General features: G+C 40.7%; 1 protein-coding gene across 5 annotated transcripts in view; it reads right to left on the reverse strand.

Annotated features, from left to right (window-relative positions):
- The window catches only part of FHIP1A (FHF complex subunit HOOK interacting protein 1A), a 94,263-nt gene extending 80,403 nt beyond the window's left edge, over window positions 1–13,860 (reverse strand). For 3 of the 5 annotated variants that reach the window (XM_082759444.1, XM_082759447.1, XM_082759442.1), the window contains exons 1-3: window positions 13,776–13,829; window positions 13,462–13,556; window positions 5,353–5,461 (exon numbers count right to left, since the gene is read on the reverse strand). The gene's annotated coding sequence lies outside the window, so the exon portion shown is untranslated. Of the gene's footprint in view, window positions 1–5,352; window positions 5,462–13,461; window positions 13,557–13,775 lie in introns of all 5 variants that reach the window. The other 2 variants (XM_082759445.1, XM_082759443.1) reach the window with 1 other exon arrangement.
- Between the last annotated feature and the right edge of the window lie 6,581 nt (window positions 13,861–20,441).

Consider the following 20,441-nt stretch of genomic DNA (forward strand, 5'->3'; position numbering starts at 1 on the left):
CTTTGGTAGCTGCTCTGTGTGGCAGACAAGCTAGATTTAAAAGTTCCTTCAGCTGCGTTCTGTTTTCCACTGCAGACAATGAAAGGGGAAGAAATTAGTGAAGTGAAAGTTATCCTTCTCTATTAATACAAAGTAACTGCCCAACAACTGAATGAGATCTGGCAGAGTAACAACTGAGAGGGCCAACAAAAACCTTTATGAGAACAAGCCTTCTGATGATATACCCTCAGGTCACATACAAGAGACGCAGTAGCGATGAACTGTATTCCGCAGCATGAGACAGTCCACACAGAGAAGTCCAGTGGTTTCAGGCTTTTTTTCTTCCACCACCTGGGAGAGAAACCCCTGAAAGCACTGAAACCATCATCAGTTATGTGCTCGCTGCCCTGTGGAAGCCATCCGCATTTCCCTTGCTTGCTGCCACCCACCCATCCCTGTTGCTCTTTGAAAACACTTGTGTGCCACACGCTGAGCCTGTCAGGGGCAATTAAGAAACCATTCTGGCTAAAAACTAACCATGGAGAAAGAGATAAATAAATATACAGCCACACTAGACCCATCAAGGTCATTTCACAGCTACACACTGCACCCATGAAATGCAAAATCAGAAAGAAGTGGCGTGACACTGAATGCTAAAGCTGGCCGCGCTGCCAAGAAGCCGGTCACAAAACTCAATTATTGAGACAGGAAATGCATCATAACAACATCTTGTTAAACCAGCCAGGTGCGCGCAAAGGGGAAGGAGAAATCCACACATTTCTGTTAACACTGGAGTCATTTATATTAAATTCATATTTGACATCTAACAAGGCCGCACACATACAAGAAAAAGCAAGTATGAAAAGGGTGTCTATTCATTTATACAGTGCTTAGCATTCAAAATGGATTTTACAGACATCCTGCTAACCTGTCTGGCAGAAAATCCTCCAGACAACACAAATTAATTCCAAACAGGGAGGCTGTCAGTTTTTCCCTCTTATGAGCAAGGAACTAGAATTGTGAAATGGCTTTCAGCATGCTGTTTTAAGGAGCCATGCAGCAGTTAAAAAGGTATACATCACGGGAGGAAAAAATTTATTTTGCATAAGTACAATTTTTGGACGAGAACTCATAGTTCGAACTGGCTGCGATGGAAGCAGAGCCGCAGTTTCTAAGATCATTCTGAAACAGCTCTCTCATCAGAGTAGCATGAACAAAACCACTCCAATATTGAAGAGCTAATGAGAGGACACCATCAGTTTATAGAGCAGAAATCAAAACATGATTTCAGTACAGACTAGACTAGAAAACCCAGCAGATCCTTTATTGTTTTATGCTCCAGAATTTTAGTGAAGATCATATCAGGTTTATACAGAGGCAACTAGAAATCTAGTTACAGTATTTTAGCATCTTTTCCCCCTTTGTTAAAACAAAGGGGTCATCTTCAGAACCAGCCCATTTTCTCTAGTGAGATGATACCACGGCAAATCTGTCTACCCTCCAGATCATCTCCAAAACCTTTCCTGCCAGCACCCTTAATGCAATCCTAATCCGGTCTGTGCCTCCAAAATAAAAGAAAGGAAAATATATACCTAACACCAGCATGGAACCACTTTACTCTGGGAACTATTACTATCTAATGTTGTTGGTTGTGAAAGTTTTTTGGCAGTTCATTGTTGCCGGTTTGGTTTGGGACGCTTTGCTTTCAAAGACATTCCTCATCCAGAATCACAAGCTTGAAATTGCAAATTGGTACAGGGGACTGTAAACACGGTCAATGAAGAAGATGGTCATATGAGGAATAATCACATTTCTGAGCTGGCTAGTGCATGTTTTCAAGTTTATGCTTAATACAGTATTAGACGTATTTAAGAGTGGTGCCATATTATCCTAACATATTCAATGTTTCAGCTTCAAAGTACTGCAGGACTGATGCAATAAATCTTTGTTTCCTCTACTGAGGCAGTAAAACAAGATGCAAAGGTCTGTTCTTTTGTAGTCTACAAAAGCTTGATTTCTCTGTGATATACAGTCAGTGTGCAGGCATTAAAGAGAAGGCATTAAGAACATCGAAAAATTCTCTGAACACAAATATGTAAAAAAAAAAATCTACATCTGAAACCTTAACATTGAGCTACAGTCACTTTCCACAACCTAAGTGCCTCTGGTTTTCCAATTAATTTAAAACCAAACAAACAAAACACACAAATACACACCTTAGATGCAGAGGGCAACAGGAGAGTCAGTGTAGCATATGAAATAGGAAGAATCTGTATTACTTCACGAAATTCTATTTCCCAATCAGCTTTTTTTTCCCTCTCCATAAAAAGCCATAATTAAATTTTAAAAGCACAGTTACAATTAAACAGAGAGCTTCCTGTACTCATAGCTCAGAAGAGTCATATTAATCACTCAATATTGCCAGAGTGTACTTGTCACCAGCTCTTATTCACCTCCAGACAGAATTCAGCACTGGCAGGTAGAAAATAATACATCCTTATCTCCAGAGAGCACTGACACTTGGATCTCATTCTAGGCACTGATAAACCATTCCTGCCAAGTACAGTCTTGCCTTGTGTAACATTTTTGGAAGAACAAAGATTTTGCTTTTGCACTAAATACATGGCTTTGTAAAAGCAAGCAAATAAAATCACACACCAAGTAAGAAATAATACACATCTGCATTCTCTATCGTAAACTGGTAGGGAAGAGAAAATGCAAGTTTGCACCTTCTCATTTCTGAAAACTGGGACAAATGAGGAAGATAGGAAATGGTGGAAGAAATGCTATAAAAAAAAAAAAAAGGAACCAAAAAAAGTTAAAAACACACATATACATAATCAGCTGTTTCGTTAGCCTGAAATTCTATCCTCACTGAAATCAGTGGAAAGGGATCTAAAAATTTTAGAACACAAAGATAGTCAATTCATAGCAGTAACCTTCATGAATTAAGATGCTCAATTCTGTATCTTGAGAACGTCAACATCATTGTGACAGAAGACAGTCTTCAGTGCTCCTTCAAGCCACAGCATAGAGTCCATCAAACTTCCTTTTAATAAGAAGGATACGGGACATCCTCAGAATGGCAAAAACCTTTTCAAGGATTTTTGAAGTGAGTAGCCAAGAGCTAGTCATCCCCTTTCACAATTAATTTTGAGCTGAGTATAATCATAGGATTACACTGCATTTTATTTGAGATGGAAGTTCTCCTTAGAGACTGTATTGCATCCCATGTATCATAACCTACACCACTACCCAGACTAGATTTTATGAAAGATGCATAGCCTTGTGGTTTGGGAAATTTAAATTGCTTTCCTTATCTTTCCCCTTCATGTGAAAACCAAGAAAATAACCCCAGAATCCACAGTCCACAGATTTATGAAACAACACAAACCCTCCCAGTAGCAATACATGCCATTCAAAGTCTCAAAAAACAGCAGATGCACTTTAAAATATTAAAAGGCAAGTTTGTTAAAAATGAGCTGTTTCATACATACACAATGGTAATTAAGAGAAAGTACATTTCATAGAAGCAATACATCCTGATAAACTTACCTCTGTGAATAAAGCAAAAAAAAAAAAAAAAAAAAATCCTAAGCTGTTAACTTTCAATAAAATTCTGCCTACTCACTCTTGATTTAGAGATCAGTTGATGTAGCTGGACTGCCTCAGTTCCGTGCTTTCCTTCTGCTATTCAGAAATTTGCCCAATACCTTCCAGATGAAATTAAAGCCTTTGTTTCATCTCACTGTCGTTATCCCTAGCACTCAAACTAGAATTTTCACACAGTCAAGTGCCATCCCTGTTTTGCACTGTTAGTGGACAATTAATTAAAGGAAAAGAGTTAGTGCACCCTAATAAACATAGGCCACAGGGGAAGCACAATAGAGGGCTGTTTACAACACAGAGTGGATTAAAAGGCAGGGTTTGCCAAGTTGTCACTAATACAAGCTGATTAAGTCTGCACGGCAGCAAGTAGACATTAGCATAGGTCGGGAAGCAGTAAAACCACAGTGGCTTGGATGCAGGGCCACACAAACATGACTAAACTGCTTCCAAAGCTAATCTAAGCGTCTTCATACCATGTTTCCTAGCACTCCCTGTTCTAGGATTTGCTCCTGCAGAGCCAGTGTGGGTGTAGGCATGCCCACAGTCTCCTTTTTTCACATTGCTGTCTTACACCAAGAAGTTCTAGCTTCTTTTCAACTGCTACAATGAGAAGTACTAAAAGTCTCGCCCATACATTTGATGCAGGAAGAAATAAAAAACATATTAAAAAGAGGCACAATGCTTTAGTATCCTCTGGATCCTCCCTATGTGGTAAGACAGGAAAGCAGAGACAGGGAGAAAAGGAATTGCCAGCACTGCAGACTCCCTGCATTTTGCAGATAGCGTTGCACCACTGTAGCCATCTCTTACTCACCGAAGAATCAAAACCCATGCAAAGTCACTTGGTGCACTTAGATGTCTTTTGCCGTGGCAATACCCACCCTGTCTCTATCACAACTCACAGAGGCTCACATCAGCTGTTCTTTATACTATTCACAACTTTTCCTGAGAACACGTCAATACAAGTGTCTGACCAACCAAGGAAACAAAACAGACCACGGAGAAACAAAAACATGTGTATCACATACTGAGACTGACCCTCGCTAGCTCTCATTTCCCCACTACTTCCCTCTCCTCTTGGAAGCTGAAATAACCACTCTTAGCTCACTCAGTCATTCCTCCAGATTCCCAGGCATTCTTATTGTTCTTCTCCAGACTGCCTCCAATGGATTTGTACTTTGATTATTACTTTTTAAATAAATTCCGTTTTCAAAACTGGGAGCTACCTCAACTCAGACCTTACCTCCACTGGTGATAAAGATTACATCACTTAACTTGCAGAGTATACCTCTATTCTCACCTAGGTGATGTAGATACAGGACCCCACAGTAAGAACTAGACAGGTCCTGAAGGGTTACTGAAGCAAACCTCAGGGGAAGCAAGGATGCATTTGGCCCTCCAGCCTTCTCTGCTCGCTCCCATTGACCAGGCCGAAACAACCAGGTGGCAGCAATTACTTCAAAGTAGCCTCACTCTGAAGTAAGGAACTGAGCGGTGGGGCTCATGCTTTTGCTATGCAAACCTCAAGCCAACCCAAGAACCAGCCCTGTTAAAAAACCCTTTACTGAGGGCAGAATTAAACCATTCTATGACAATAGCTTGGTATGATATTCTCTAATTTTACAATTCCATAACCATGTTGACTCATTCTTCTCATCTACTATAATCTTTAAATCCTTTCTATAAAACAAACACACAAAACAGAACACTGTCTTTTGAGTCCGCTGCCAGAGAAAACTGTTTTTCAAGCACTTCAGCACTTACCCACAGTGAGTTCCTCCCGACGTTCTTTAACAAGGGTGAAACTTTGACATTTTCTACCACAAGGACTCAAGATACCAGAGATCAACTGCTCCTCCTCTGTCTGCAGGGCCTGTTAAGAGTTTTGGAGAAAGAAATTGCATTAGGCTAACACATTTTAATCTTAAAAATAAAATCATCTGGGCTACTACCCATTTCTTCGTCATCTTCTAGTGCTTCAGAAGAATGTAAATCCCATGAAAAATACCAGAATAAACAAAGTTAAACAACTGGGCCTACAAGTGTTCATTTCTATCCTCCCCTCTAAAAACAGAGACTTGTCAGTTGCTCTTCAGTTCCCCAGCATTACACACATCCTCCATGAGTTAAGAGTTGCAGCAACTCAGGGATTACATCAGCCAGCTCTTACCCTTTGAATAATGCTTTTTAAACACATCAGACCTAAACTTATCTCCGTGCTCTTTAAGCTGTCCCCTCCCCATGCCAGCTTAGGGTTGTAGCACTCGCCTTGATCATGGGTTACATCGGCCTCTTAGTCCCAGGCTCTCTTACAAGAGGATGAGGTCAAAGACCTCGGTCTGCTTTGTATTATCTGTCAACAGCTCTAGTCTTCAAAGAGCAGCAAACCTTCCTTGTCTTTCTTTTCACTATCGTTATATTTCTCTAACGACTTCTTGTCGATCTTCGTCAGTCTGAGAGTTGCATTTTAGCATTACCTGCTTGTGCTCCAACTCTACACTTGCCCGTAGTAACCCAACTACTCCAACTACCAGGACTCCCCTACCCTCCTTGCTGTGTTTGATGTTAAAGAGCTCACTGGGAGCCAAACCAGCCTCTCACTGCTTTTTGGTTTCCCCTGTGGAGGAATAGTTTCTCTTTCTGCATTAACATAATTTCCCGAAGGAAAAATCTCTCTCCTGTGTCATCTTCTATTGCTCTTAACACACAGAAAGAGTGGATAAGATTCATGTTGACCCCACTCGACTCAAGTCTGCCTTTCTAAAAATCCCTTGGTTTATTTCACAGAAAGGCTTAGTCTGCCTGCAACTGTTTCTTTCAACTCCCTGATGCCACAGACCCCAATACTCCCGTTCCTGAATAAATAATATTTTTATCTCAGAATATTTGAAAGTACTTTGGTACGATAACCGCTTGGATCACATTATCTTCTGTCACAGCCTTTTGTCACTGCACCCAGTGCTGTGTGCTGCTGAAATGCTGCTGCTGGGTTGACGCCTCCTTTAAACCTCAACTGTTGTTACTTGAAATGTTTGCCAGAAATTGGTACAAATATCACCATTAGTAAAGGAACAGGCCTTCCTGCCAATACAACAAGGCGTTATCCCCCACGCTTGCTGCTGCTTCGAAATCACTCAGTAACTTTCCACCTATTGAATCGCTGCACATGCACCTGCTACGGTAATGATAAGAACGTACAGCAAGTCCTGGATTTCAGCTATGCATAGCTTAGCACTTCCCAAACCAATACAACATCCATGAAATGCGAGCTACTGCTATCATTTTAGAGTTTTAAATTGTCAAGAGGAGGAATCAGATAACATTTCATTCATCTTTAATTCATTTAACTTTTTAAAATGTATCTGCACATGAAGTAATTCAAATGCTGTTGAATTTCACTGAAGGCTAATGGGAAATGTTCATGCAAATACAAGCCACAAATTCCGCTAACAATTTTCTTCCTTATAGGCAAAGACTAAAAGAAACATTAATGCCTGGTAAAGCATTCAGATAACTTCTATATACACCAAAGGTCAAATAATTCAGGCATTTTAACTGAGCTGCCTTGAATGTCAGCAGAAACCAGGTCTGGGTGCCTACAACTTTGCCCACTCCCTCAGCCACAGCAGTCCATCTACTGAAGAGCATTATCACCAGCATTCACCTCTGCCCCTACGTCCCCAATATTGGGTGGTGGATATCACTTAACTCTTCCAATTAACCCATTTTATTAACAGGTTGCTGAAAACACCACCACTGACATGAGACATAACTTGCAAACAGAACACATCATAAAGGCAATGTTTGCTAAATGCCTTAGTTGTTTCTCTTGGAATATTTAAATATTTCTCAATAAAAGTTCTTGTAAACATAAAGAAGTTTTCTAAACCCAAGGACTCCACCAGCATCAAAGCAAAACTAACCCAGCTTGATGCAGCCTAAGGAGTTCTGCAAAACCTCCTCGATTCTCCTGTGCGTTCTGCTGTATCGGCACCAGCAAGTCAGGAACCCCTGAGCACTGGGTTGTTGCTGGCAAAGATCACCACTGTAAAAATCATGCCAGCAAAAAACTGCTGAAGGCAGATGTAACCACTGACATCCATAAAACTTCTGTGGTATCTGGCAGCCGGTTCACACTAACGTCTTCCAGTGCTGTTCACACTGCTGGGACCAAAGCATTAAGAACAGGAATCACTGAGGGGAAATTGTTTTGCTTTTTTCCCCTCCTTTTAAGAGAGCATAGTACTTCCACTTTACGTGCTGCTCGCCGTATGAAAATGTTTCAAGGAGCTGATAAAGAACTTTCCAGTTGTTTACCTGAAACCAGTCCAAGCGGGCAAGCATAATTAATCTCAATGCAAGTCAGGAATTCAGAAAGGAAATTACCCACTTAGACCTAGCAATTCCAAATGCGATAGCTGACTATGAACTGAATGGCAAAATGACTAACTATTGAAAAAAAAAAAAAAAAAAGAAAGAAAGAAAAAACACAAGATTCCCTCAAAACAACAGACTACATGAACCCACCACCACTACCTTCAAATGTCAGTCAAGTCCCAGTATGAGTGCTGCTCCCAGACCATGCCACAGGTATCCCAAGGGCATTTGGGTGGGTTAAACAACGTCAGAGCCAAACAAGGAGCAACACACCCTTTTTTTTTTTTTTTGAAGGCAGTAGTGGTTTACACAAAATTACTGGGCTGCTTAGCACCGGTCATAGCTGTACCTCACTCAGGCACATATGGGAGAGAACATAAAGTAATTCCAGGTCACATGCAGAAGGGTACAGAGCCCTTGTCTCTGACATGCATCCACATCTCTCTGTGCTTGGTAGTATTCATTAAGGAGTTCCTCACAAGAGGGCATGAGCTTTTGTCCTCCATAGGTTTTCTTATGGGAATACATTCTGAATTTATGGCACCATACTAAAACACGTTTATGGCACAGGCAAAGTGTGTAAGTGTCACAAAACTCCAGGGAGGAAACAGCACAGCTATGCACAGCAGATTGGTCCAGCGGAATAAGATAAGCACACGTGATTATAAAATCAGCACCTCCCTACTCACACTCCCTTTTTCCCAAATACTTTCAAAATACATGCTTACAGAAACACCACTCTCAATATAACCAATACCAGTACAGCATTGCAGCAGCAAGCCAAATTATCTCTGCCTCTCACATGTGCTGCAATAAGGCAAGAACCTGCCACATCAAAATGAGTTAAAGTAATTTAATAAAAATGCACGCTACTTTTTTGGACCTGGCTACACCATGGCAGTTTTTCATTTGTTGCTCTGTCGCATGTGTCAAAAACAAACACCTGAAAAAAATGGTTTAGTTACTATAAATATATTAATAATAGCTGTTTATATAACTAACTCAAAAATGCAATATCCTCAGCATACACTTTCTCTCCTGCACCAGGGTACGTGAGGTTTTACTAATGATTTTATGAGTTCAGTTGGGATTGGTTTTTCAGCAGTTCAGCTCTCCAACCAGCAGCGCAGTAGACAGCCAACAGTTAAATTTAATTTACAATTCAAAAGTTCACTGGCATATAGGTCTTTTAAATAGCTTAAAGGGGTTTTGTTTGTTTGTTTGTTGTGCCAGTGTTTTGTTTTTTTTTATGTACATTAGGAAACCCTTCTAGCTGGGAGCTTTCTTGCTGGCATCACTTTATCAGCTCCCCAGGCAAATTAAAATATTACTACATCAGTGACTACATTAGAGCTACTTATATAAGAAAGTTTCACAGAAATAAATCCTACCCTCCACTGATAAACAACACAGGCAAGTTGTTCAAAATGCACAAGACTTAGGAGGAGAAAGGGCACAAGTGTCTCTCAGCAAGTTACTTATGCAAAGATCCTAGCACGTTTTTATTAACATACAGCTTGTTTTGTTTTTTCAAACCAAACAAGTTATACTAAGGCATGCAACTGTTCATATCAATCAAACAACGTCTGTCATGCTATTTGGAGACTTGAGTAGAGGTACAAGGGACAATGATGACATTTGACTATCCTTCTGCAATAACATGGCAAAAATATATAATAATAATTCAGCTAACATTTTTAGCACTATTTAGCTATCTATTTCCCTACAGAAGCAGATAGCATGTTCTCTATAATGCTAATCATGATGAGACTAGAATTAACTGTCACAGTACACTTGGGCAATTCAGTATTACTTCACACTTGAACGTTTTTTTCTTTTTTGTTTCTTTTTAGAAGTCATTGATTTCTCAATAACGTCCCTGTGCACCCATGGGGAGCCACCACAGTACGAAGCAGAACAAATTCCAGGACAAATATTGCAACTGCCAGGAAAACACGCTGCCTTTAGTTCAGAGACAAAACAAAGCAAATCAAAGACCTAAGTACACCTCACGCAACCTAACCCTCATCCCTCCTTTTCAGGTGACAGTTTATTCCGGAGGAAAAAACCATAGTGTTACTTGGTACGTATGGAACTGTGCTTTCAGGCCTCCTGCACGCAGATAGCTGTATTTGTGTCACGTTTCCAAACTTTTCTCTGCCAATTAAAGCTAATCCCACTAGACACAAAGGTAACACTTTTACAGATGATGCCTTCAGGTGTCCAGAGCCTCAACCACCGTTAGAAGGTCTGCTTTCATTCCGTACTGAATTGCCTCACCTGGATGCGTCCTTCAGAACCAACCTTTGACAAGCATTTTCTGGCCACATGATTTCAAAGGGAAAGTACTCTTATCACACCACCAAGATGACTCCTTTACCAGAAGGTAACTACATGCAGTCATAAGAAGTCTTATGATTAATGCCATAAAACAGTAAGGCAGTATGTGTTCCCGAAAGCTCCTTAGTCCTGATAACACTAACTTGAGCTAGGAATGCTTTATTACCACTGCAGCACCTCCAAATGCCAATCAACACCACAAAAATATATTGATGGATGGAATAATTACTCCTGCGTAATGTACAGCACCATTTCTTGCTGTATGCATTCAAAAGTGTGTTCAAAACCATTCTTTCAGCTTAGCCTAGTCAGTGTTCAGACCTGATCCAAGTCTAGCTGGCCTGCTCTACAAGACAGATTGAAGTCCTACCTCTGACTTTCAAATGGATGAATCCAATCAGAACAAGGTACTGGAGAGTGTTTGTATGAGGTTTTTAAAGGTATAATTCTAACAGAATATAAGAAGCCTTTATTTTGTAACGATGCTGTACTGTAAAAGAGACAAAAATGCAGAATTTCCAGGTCATTATTGCCCCAGCTTTTCAGTAGAGCAGACCTTTGTAGCCTATCCCATGTCCACACTATCAGAGCAGTAAAAATGCATCTATAAACATCATTTCATCTATAAACTCATCTGTAAACATCTATAAACATCAGCATAGGCATCTACTGTCATGTGACAACACCACCTGAAATACACCATATGTTAGAGCAGCTACACGGAGCAGACTGCAAGACACAAAATCAGTGCTTTGCTCTATCTTCCTGGAAGTTCTCTTTCCTTGGTGCTAAATAAGAGTACAGAATACATTTGCTTTCTGGGTGGTAGGTCAGACAGTCTTAGACTAAATGACTATCTGGTTAGGCTGAGAAGACCTCACAACTAAGCCAACAATGCCATGTCAGCATGTTTAAATAGAGAGAACACTTGTGGCTGAAAAAAAAAATAGCATGTCTTAGAGTTTAAGTGTCTGTAAACCAAAATATAGTTTTAAAACTATTAGAAAAAGGATGAGTGGAACATGCGGTCTGAAAAGCCCTATTCTCAGGGACACACAGCAAACACAAACATGCCAACTGCTCTAGACATGTTGTAAAGCACAGAGAGAGCAGAGCGCATCTCTCTCAAATGTTTGAGAGAAACTATAAGTCACAGTAAGACCAGGACGTATAGACCTGCATTGTCAAAGGCTTAAGTACACAACTCAGACATTAAGAACTACACTGGATTTCCATAAACCTCATTAAAATTTTAAAAGCTCTTGCAATCAAACATTCTGCAAACATCAAAAAGTACCATTTGTATACTAATAAATAAAGATATGCAAGGGTGGAACAGCAGCCTGTAAATATATATATATATTATTTTTTTTAAAGCAGCCTTAAAACTTGATGTACATCAAAGTAATCTCGATAACCCTTCAATGAAGGGTTTAACAGAGAAACTGATGATTCAGATGGTACTGAGTCTGTAAGTCTGAAGACTTACACTTAGCAGGGTCCAATGCATTAGTATAATCTTTTAAAAAGAAAGTGCATAGACAGACTTCTAAAACTCAGTTTCATATCATGATTGAATAAAATCACGCCAGCAGCAGTTTCTCCAATTTTGTTGCTCAAAGTTTTGGATTATATGAAGTTCCACATCCCACTTCAGAGGGAAAAAAAAAAAACCACCCTTCACAGAGCATAACCTAATTTTTACCATAACCACCATAACGCTCTGACAGTAAAGTCTTAAAAAAAAAAAAAAAAAAAAGTAAAAAAAAAAAAAAAAGTAAATGGAGTTATGTTTCTTTTACAGGCTTTAGCAACTCAGCTGTCATCATTTTAATACAATTCAGTTATTTTTTCAAAGTACATATTGTCAGTCTTCATGGTTCAACAAATAGATTAAAATAGCTGTTTGCAGAAGTCAATTGAAAACATTTGTGTTGATTGAGATGAATCACAGAAAAAGGCATCTGGGTGTTCAACAGCTTCACAACTGCAACTGCCATCCTCACATCGATACATCACCGGTACAGTCTTGCCCTTTGCAACTATTTATACTTTACAAAGCAGATTATAAGGTTTTCTGTCTTTTCTTCCTCCTTTGACCTTCCACATTTATTAACGTACAGCCAGCAAGGAAGACATGAATCACAGCATCAGGTCCTAATTCCTAGATTAGTTTCAGAGCAGGTGGACTCTTTATATACAGCCCAGCTGAAGTAAGGCAGCACAAATAACGTGAAAATCCTAATCTGACTTGACTCCTTCAGGTGTTCTATCCCCTTCCAATTACCCTTAATTCTAAAAGATTTACCTCTAGAAATTATGACACAAAAACAGCACAGGCCAAAAGCATGGGTGTGAACTGCATGGCTTAGCACTACTACTACACTGATGTGAGAGAGCTCTTTGAACAAAGAGTTTATTACCACTCCCTCTTCAATCTGAAAACGAAACAAGATAAAAACATCACGCCTCGCTGCCAAGGAAATAAGGCCCTGAATTCTTCTGAGGGCTCCGGGGAGGGGTGCAAGCCCTGTGGTATGGATGAAAAATGCCACTGCGGACTCTGGAGCAGCATCAGAGTTTCACGCTGGTCATTGGAAAGTATCAGGACAGCGAATGCAGAGGCAGATTCTGCAGTATTTTTCAGCTTAAAAAGTATGACAATATATAAAAATAACGCTCATTTGGAGGTATTTATCTTCCTATCTGTCTCTGGGATGCTCAGAAGACCAATCACAGGCGCTGGGCAGGAGAAGGAGGAAATCCGAGCGAAATACTACCTCGGATGATCTTGAGGTCTCTTCCAACCTAGGAATTCTGTGATTCTGTGAATACCGCCAAGCCTGCCTCAGCATTTCTCAGTTTTCAGAGCTCACGGGTCCTGATGCGGCAGAGCCCCAGCAGCACGGCTCGGCCCCGCTCACAGCCCCCTGGCAGGCACCGCACCGTCCCCACAGGGCCCCGGGGAGCGCCTCACGCCGCCCTGCCCGCACAGCGCTGCCCCGAGGGCAGGCGGCAGGCACTTCATCGAGGCAAACTCAGCCCCTCGCTTTGCTGTGCCCCCCCAGAACACCCAAAGGAGCCTTTTTAAGTTTTCCTAAGTGACTGACGCGAGGAATTTCCTGAGGAAAAAAAAAACCAACAGGTCGGTATTACCGGAGCGCTGACGGAGAAGTGCGAACCCAAACCGGGAACCCACGGCCAGGGTCAGAAAGCCAACAAGCCAAGGGAAAAGCACGCTGGTATCACACCTGTGAGGAAAAAAAAAAAAAAAAAAAAACTCTCCTGGAGCAGCCAGGAGCCCTCCCCAGGCTCTCCCCTCGCCGCTCGCCCCGTCCCGGCCGGCTTCCCGTCACGGCACTTGGCAGCCAGGTCGCGCCCAGCCTCCCCTCCCCTCCCCGCGGAGGGGGATTATGCCGGCCTGATTTCCCGTGACCTACATAGCGCAACCGGCCCCCCTCAGCCCCTACCTGGCTCGGCGGCTCCCCCCAACACAGCAGCTGGGCCGGGCAGGGCCGGGCCGGTGTCAGCGGGGAGCGGGGCCGTGTGGCTGAGTCAGGGCGGCGGGGAGGAGCCGCCACCTGCCCGGCTCCGCCAGGCCCGGCCGCGCTGCCCCCTGCCGGCCGCCCGCTCCTGCCTCCGCCCGGGGGAGGGCGCCTGGAGGCGGCCCGCGGGTCTGTGGGGTGGCTCTGGGCACTGGGGAAGGGTCCTTCAGCCTCGGGACGGCAATAAAGTGGTAATAACAACGCACAGCACATGGCTCTGGGGCTTTATGGCTGGGCCCGCGAAGGGAAGGTGGCCCCGGTTATGCGCGTCACTAGATGGCACTGTTATACACGCACCTCTGTGGTTTTTTTTTTCTTTTCCCTTAGCTGGTGCTGCAGCACACGACTGCCTGCCTGCCTGCACAAGTGCTGGTGCTCCTCGGGGTGCGTTTCTGCCAGCAGCTGCCTCTCCCAAGGGCTCTTTCCTCGGTGAGTCACTGCAGGCCTGCAGGGCCTGTGCCCCTGTGTGGGGCTGCAGGGGGAACTGAAGCCTGAAGTCATTAAAACTGAAAAAGCCCTCACAGATCATCAGGTCCAACCATCCCCTACCAATGTCACCCACTAACCATGTCCCCGAAGCACCAGGTCCAACCTCTCCTTAAACACCCCCAGGGACAATGACTCTACCACCTCCCTGGACAACCCATGCCAACGCCTGACTACTCCTTCTGAAATTCCTCCTAATTTCTAAACTAAACCTCCCCTGGCACAACTTGAGGCCCTTCCCTCTAGTCCTATTACTAGTTATCTGTGAGAAGAGGCTGACCTAGAGATCAAAGAAGGCACCTAGCTTCATGCCATTGACGTCTCCTTCATGAAACAGCAGCAAACCAGAAGTACCAACAGCCTTGTTAAATCCAGCCCAGGACACTTAAGAATTAGAAATTAAAGGTAGTTTCCCAATGATGTTAGCTATAGCTTGTATTTCTCTATCCTTTAACTGTGGTAGACTGCTGTTGGTGAATAGTTAAGCATGGTTTGCTGTGTCTTCCTTTTTTTTTTTTTAAAGGCTTCAAATGAATTAATTAGACTGTCAGTGTACTGATTGTGATTTTGCTAATGACTCCAAATAGGAAAAGACATTGGCCTATTAGAGTAACTGCTCATTTACATAAAGATATAATATAATTTACCAAGTGTAATGGTATTCTCTGTGAGTTCAGGAAGTGTTCTCTCCAAATGCACTATGTAATTAAAGAATAATTTACTAAGGTTGCTAACTACATAGGACCTCACAAACTAACTCACACCTAGGTATGCTAGAGTTAAGATTTCCCAACCCAGGACAAAGCTGTCATCCAAAAGTCCAGTCAGAATTTAAACTACCTTGAGTCAGGTTCCTCCATTTAGAATAACCGAAAGAATTAAAATATCTTGACATGTAGAAATTAAATCTAAGCTTTTGGAGTGAGGGGTGGGGGAAGCAGCCATTCCAGAGATAACAGTTCTTCCCTCTTCTCCTGTTGTTTATTATTTTCAGAACTGCAAGATGAATTGTTAGTTCAACATTATTCTTTAATTGTAAATGCTATGGTAGAAGTGCTCAGCAGAGGTACCAAAACATTCTCATGGTCTGAATTCAGCGTGAATGTTGCCCAGATCTCTGGTAGTTTATTTCTCTGTTGGAGACATGTATTTCGATGTTAGATGCAATATTTCTTACCATTTGTTCAGGAAACAGCTTCTGTGTGCCGCCATAGCGCTTGGATTCACAGGTAGGTGGCATTCAGCATCTGCCTACAACAGCAGAGCAGAAGCCAGCTTGGCAATTTGGTAAAAGTGTCTAGAGGACTCTAGCAGAAATTGAGAGGATACTTCTGTTTAAATTGCTCAGTCTCAGCAGCGTGGGAGTTGCCAGCCAGTGCACAGATGCCTTCATCATAAGTAGATCATTAAGGAGTAAGCCTCTGCAACAGGATCTGTTACAGATGCTGATAAAATCCATTTCATTTCTTTCTATTGCTGCTGTAAGCATTTCAAAAACACTCCATAATTATTTTTCATGGGGTAGTTAGGTGGAAGCCAAGATAGCTGTCCCTTTATATCCCTATCTCTTAATCATTAGATAGGCTGTTCTATCACACAGTTAGATGGAAGAGATGGAAATGTAAAGATGGCTTATCACAAACTCCTGCTAATCCTCCTAGTGGCCCTTTTTGTTCTGAAGGCATTCTTAGCATCTAAGAAATACTTCACCAAGATAAAACAGTAAGAGGCATAATACCTGACTGACAGGAGAGTTGCAAGAACTAAAGGTAATGCAAGTTTTTAGCAAACAGCATGTGCCTGTCTTGAATGTTGTGTCATCAGGACAAGTGTACAGCGTCTAGTAAAGTTTAAGCAATAATTACAGCTAAATTTGTATGTATAGTAGTTAGAGAATATAACAACATGTGTGGTTATACTTTTGGGCACTGGTTTTACTCCATGGAAAGATCAAGCTTTCTAAAGAAATTCCATGAAGTTTCTCCTTTCTGTGACCCAGGGACAGTTTTCATTTTGCAAATAAAATTGCCAAAGTAGATTGACAACTGTAAAACAGACAGGTTTTAGAAGAGCTCTCTTACTGTAAATTTCTTCACCATTTTTGGTATGTTACATGTCTTTAAGTGTGCTTTGTGCAAAAAATTTGACTATACTCTCCAACTACAAGCTTCAGGTGTGCTACCAGTGGAGAATCCATGAAATAGAAACGGTTTCATTAAGATGCAGGTTTTCTTTGATGTGTTGTTGATATCACCTCAGTAAAACAAGCCTGTACTACATTTGCTTCTTAGTGAGAGTTCTGTTTTCCAGGAAAAGTATTAGAGAATAAAAATGATCTATTTAGGAACAGAGAGAAACATGGGCATGTGTTCAAAGTCACGTGAAATGCCATGGTAGAACCTTTCTTCCACACCTTCTGTGAGCAATAAGAAAAAAAAATAAAATCTGCTTTAGATCTTAAGAAAGGTCCTTTAAGATCTTTCTCTGTACATACCCTAAAACCTTCATACAAAGAAAGACAAACACTACTTTAAATGCTTATGAAAAATCATCAGTTACTTCTACCTAAACCATACTTCATCTGAAAGATATAAACCATGCTTATCCCTTAATGTTCAAAGATGTCCCCAAGCTTTGTTTTGTGATAGTTTTGCAGATATTTTGCTTCAGCACACAACTCACAGTGTAATGCCATTCTAAAATCATTACTACATGAAAGATAAATGTTTTACTTACGTGAATAGAATCCAGATACTTTGCTAGACTGGTAACTAATAAAAATATCCATGTAGATTGGAAATTAATGTTACCTTTCAGTACTTAAGCAATGTGTTTGTGATTGATGAATATGAGAACCTAAGGAATAAGAAATAACAATTTGTCTGCTAAGAAAAAGAAACAATACATTCTGAAATATCTGTCCTCTGATGAACAGAAACATCTTAAAAGATCTCATAAACTCATCTAATTGGTATTTTTTGATTTACTCATTCCAAGAGGACTTCTTAAAATAAAAGAAAGTTTGTTAAAGAAGTTTTATACCTGCATTTAGTTAAAAAAACTCACCTTTGACCACTATAAATTAGCGATTTATGAGACAAATTAAAATAAATTCACTGTTCCTTTAACAAAATTATTTTTCCTTTTTAAAACCAGATTTGGTTATCTATGATACATTGTAAGGGCCTGACACTAATTTTGAGAATAAGTTAATTCATTGTGCTCCAAAAGTCAGTCCACTTATACCCTGCAATTTCTCATATGCTATAAAATGGCACAGGTCAGCACTGCTATCAAAAGAAGTAATCTTGCCTTTCTTCACCCATTTTGTCTCTCCCTAAACATCCTGGCACAGAACATTTATGCAGCTGTTTAATAAATGAGATCAGTTCCCTGATCCAGATTAAAATTAACCCTCTTTTTCTATGGCTAGTTTTGACATGGATCAGGTCTCTGATCAGGTTCACCTGCCACCATATAAATCCTCACCCTGACAGAAAAGAGGAAGCAGTGTGCGTACAGGAATGAGGTGGGACTACATAAATCAGCATAAGGAACGTGTGAAACTATGGTTTTAAAAACCTCCTTGTGTTGTTTTTCTTTTATTTTTTGTTTTGTTTGAGAGTATGAGTCTAAAGCATATGCTGCAATATCCTCAGCATTATGTGAGAACTTGCCTTCTTTCTGCTTTGAAAACACAGAGCTGAGTCCTGGACTTGTGCTGTAAATCCTTCAAGCTGTGTACTTAGGAAGGAGGAGGACAACTGATAACTTCTTTAAAATAAAGTCTCCTTTCCCACAGAAACAAACAAACAAACAAAACTACTTCTATCTCTATAGGCTGTTACCAGTTCAAGGTAGTTTCAGGACAGAAAATTCTTCAGGCTGTTATAGATTTCTTCTGGATTTACTAACCCATCCCTGCCAGCAAAGATTTATGTCTGGCCCCTAGCAAATTGCTTACCTTAAGAATACAGCTGAAGGATATTTAACAAAAATATGTCCCTAGAGGAAAAGCAGTGGTTTAGTCCTGCTTTTCTAATTACAAATTATCCTCCAAGGTCCAGTGGGAGCTTCAAGCAAGAACTATATAACACATTTCTTAATAAAAAATCAGGTTATCAGCATTATTATACTTTTCTAATTAAACAGATTGTGATTATAGCTAACATGGTATTTAAGCAAACAGTGCCAAAGCTACTCTTCCATAACCTGTAACCTGCCCATATGTCACATGTAGTCAATAGTGCAAAAACATCCTGGTGTTCTGTCCCTGCCCCCTAGAAAGTCACCTCAGACAAGCTGGATTTAATCATTTAATTATCTCAGATTTAAAAAAAAAAAAAAAAAAAAAAAAAGTGTTGACAGTTGATCAGTAGGGAATATTTTAGTAGACCTGAATAGCACCATTGAACTCAGATAAAAGGCCTAATCTCAGCTAATTACAACGTGATCTATGTCGATTCCTTAGAGAAACAGGCACTCATTGATACCTGCACAGTATTCTCCCTGTTTTGATAAAGTTCCCCCCACACACACCCCGGGTTTTCACTACTACTTTGCCATTGCAAAGTGACATTCTGTCTGCTCTCATAAAATCTTCCGCTTTGTCCTCTTGACAGACCACCTTGGGAGGCTGTCTAATCGCTGGGCTACTGGTAATGGGAAATAGGTTACCTGCGATACAGGAAAATCCTGTGGTCTGTGTTGCATTAAGCCCATTTGCCAGATGTGAAGTTGGACATTCTAGATTTTTTTTCCTGAACTAACATGACTTTGCACCCGCAGGAAATTGATACCAAGGCAAGGTAAAGAAAGAATTTGTCATACTGCATGTGCTGCTGGTCTCCGAATAGTACTTCTGTCCATCTGCATGCCTGAAGATGCAAAGAAAACAGGCAATGAAAGATCTCGTAAGTCTGCACGTCTCTCTTACACCACTTAAAATACAATGAAATATTATTAAGTATCATATTTATGTGAGCATATGAATACTGATTTCCTCTATGAATGAATCAGTACTAGGCACGAGATGAGGTATTCAGCTGCTAGACAAAAAAATCTATAGTGAATCAGAGAGTAATTCCTGGTAGTGTTTTGTTCCTCTGCATGTTCTTTTTTGTTCCCTCCTTAGGTCTGGAATAAAGTGATTCTTTACCATTGTCAGATAGTTTGTGAAGTCAGGAGGCACTACTTTCTACAGAAAAAATAAGAGAGAGAAACGGTACTTGCAAAGGAGGAAAACTGCTTTGTGTTTCTTGCACATGATGTACAGATTTATTTTTTTCTTGGAAATTGAGTTTTTTTAATGTTTTATACTATAGCTTATCTTCTTTTCAGAGTTTATGGCTAAGTCATAAGTATAAAGTAAACTGAGAAAAGTTTTTATTTTTTGAAAATTTGTTTTTCTCATTTTTACCAATAGCAATTTTATTTATACCAAATAAGTAGTATAAGAGAAAAGTTGGGCACCTATCTTTGTGCAAGGTTAATTACTAGAAACTCTCAGGGCAGTTAGAGACTCACAGAAAGAGACAGAGAATAGTCAAGACGAGAACCTACAGTATGATTTCCAGCAAGTTCACAGTCCTAAAGCTTCATATTTTTAAGGTCCCTCCCTGTTCTGCAGGGTATTCAGTAGGAATTTTTATTGAAATCCAGAGCAATTTGCTGAAATGGAGGCCAATGGCCATTTGGAGAGGTAGGATCAAGGATCACCATCAGTAGGCGGCTAAATTGTTTAAAACAAAATCCTATGGGGATAAAAATAAAAATAAAAATAAAAATAAAAAGAGAGAGAAATCTTGCAGGTGAGAACTTCTCATAACCCTTCACATTTCAAAGTCATTGAATGAAATGCATAAACAGTGTTAGGATCAAAGACCAGGCCCCAAGTCTCCTTCTCTCCCTTCGAGAGCTGAGTTCCTAGCTGCCAGGTGGCATAAGCGTGCTCCACTTGCTTGCTCTTCCCAGCCTGGTGCACTTTGCAGCATACCCCTGCTTCAAAAGACTCCCACTTTGTGTAAATTGCTGGGTAAGAAATACTGAAGCAAGGAAGGAAATGTCAGTTTGAATTTCTTGGGATGAGGAAAAACTAAACCTTAC

This window comes from Aythya marila (genome assembly GCF_965140915.1).
Source record: "Aythya marila genome assembly, chromosome: 4".
NCBI classification, from domain to species: domain Eukaryota; kingdom Metazoa; phylum Chordata; class Aves; order Anseriformes; family Anatidae; genus Aythya; species Aythya marila.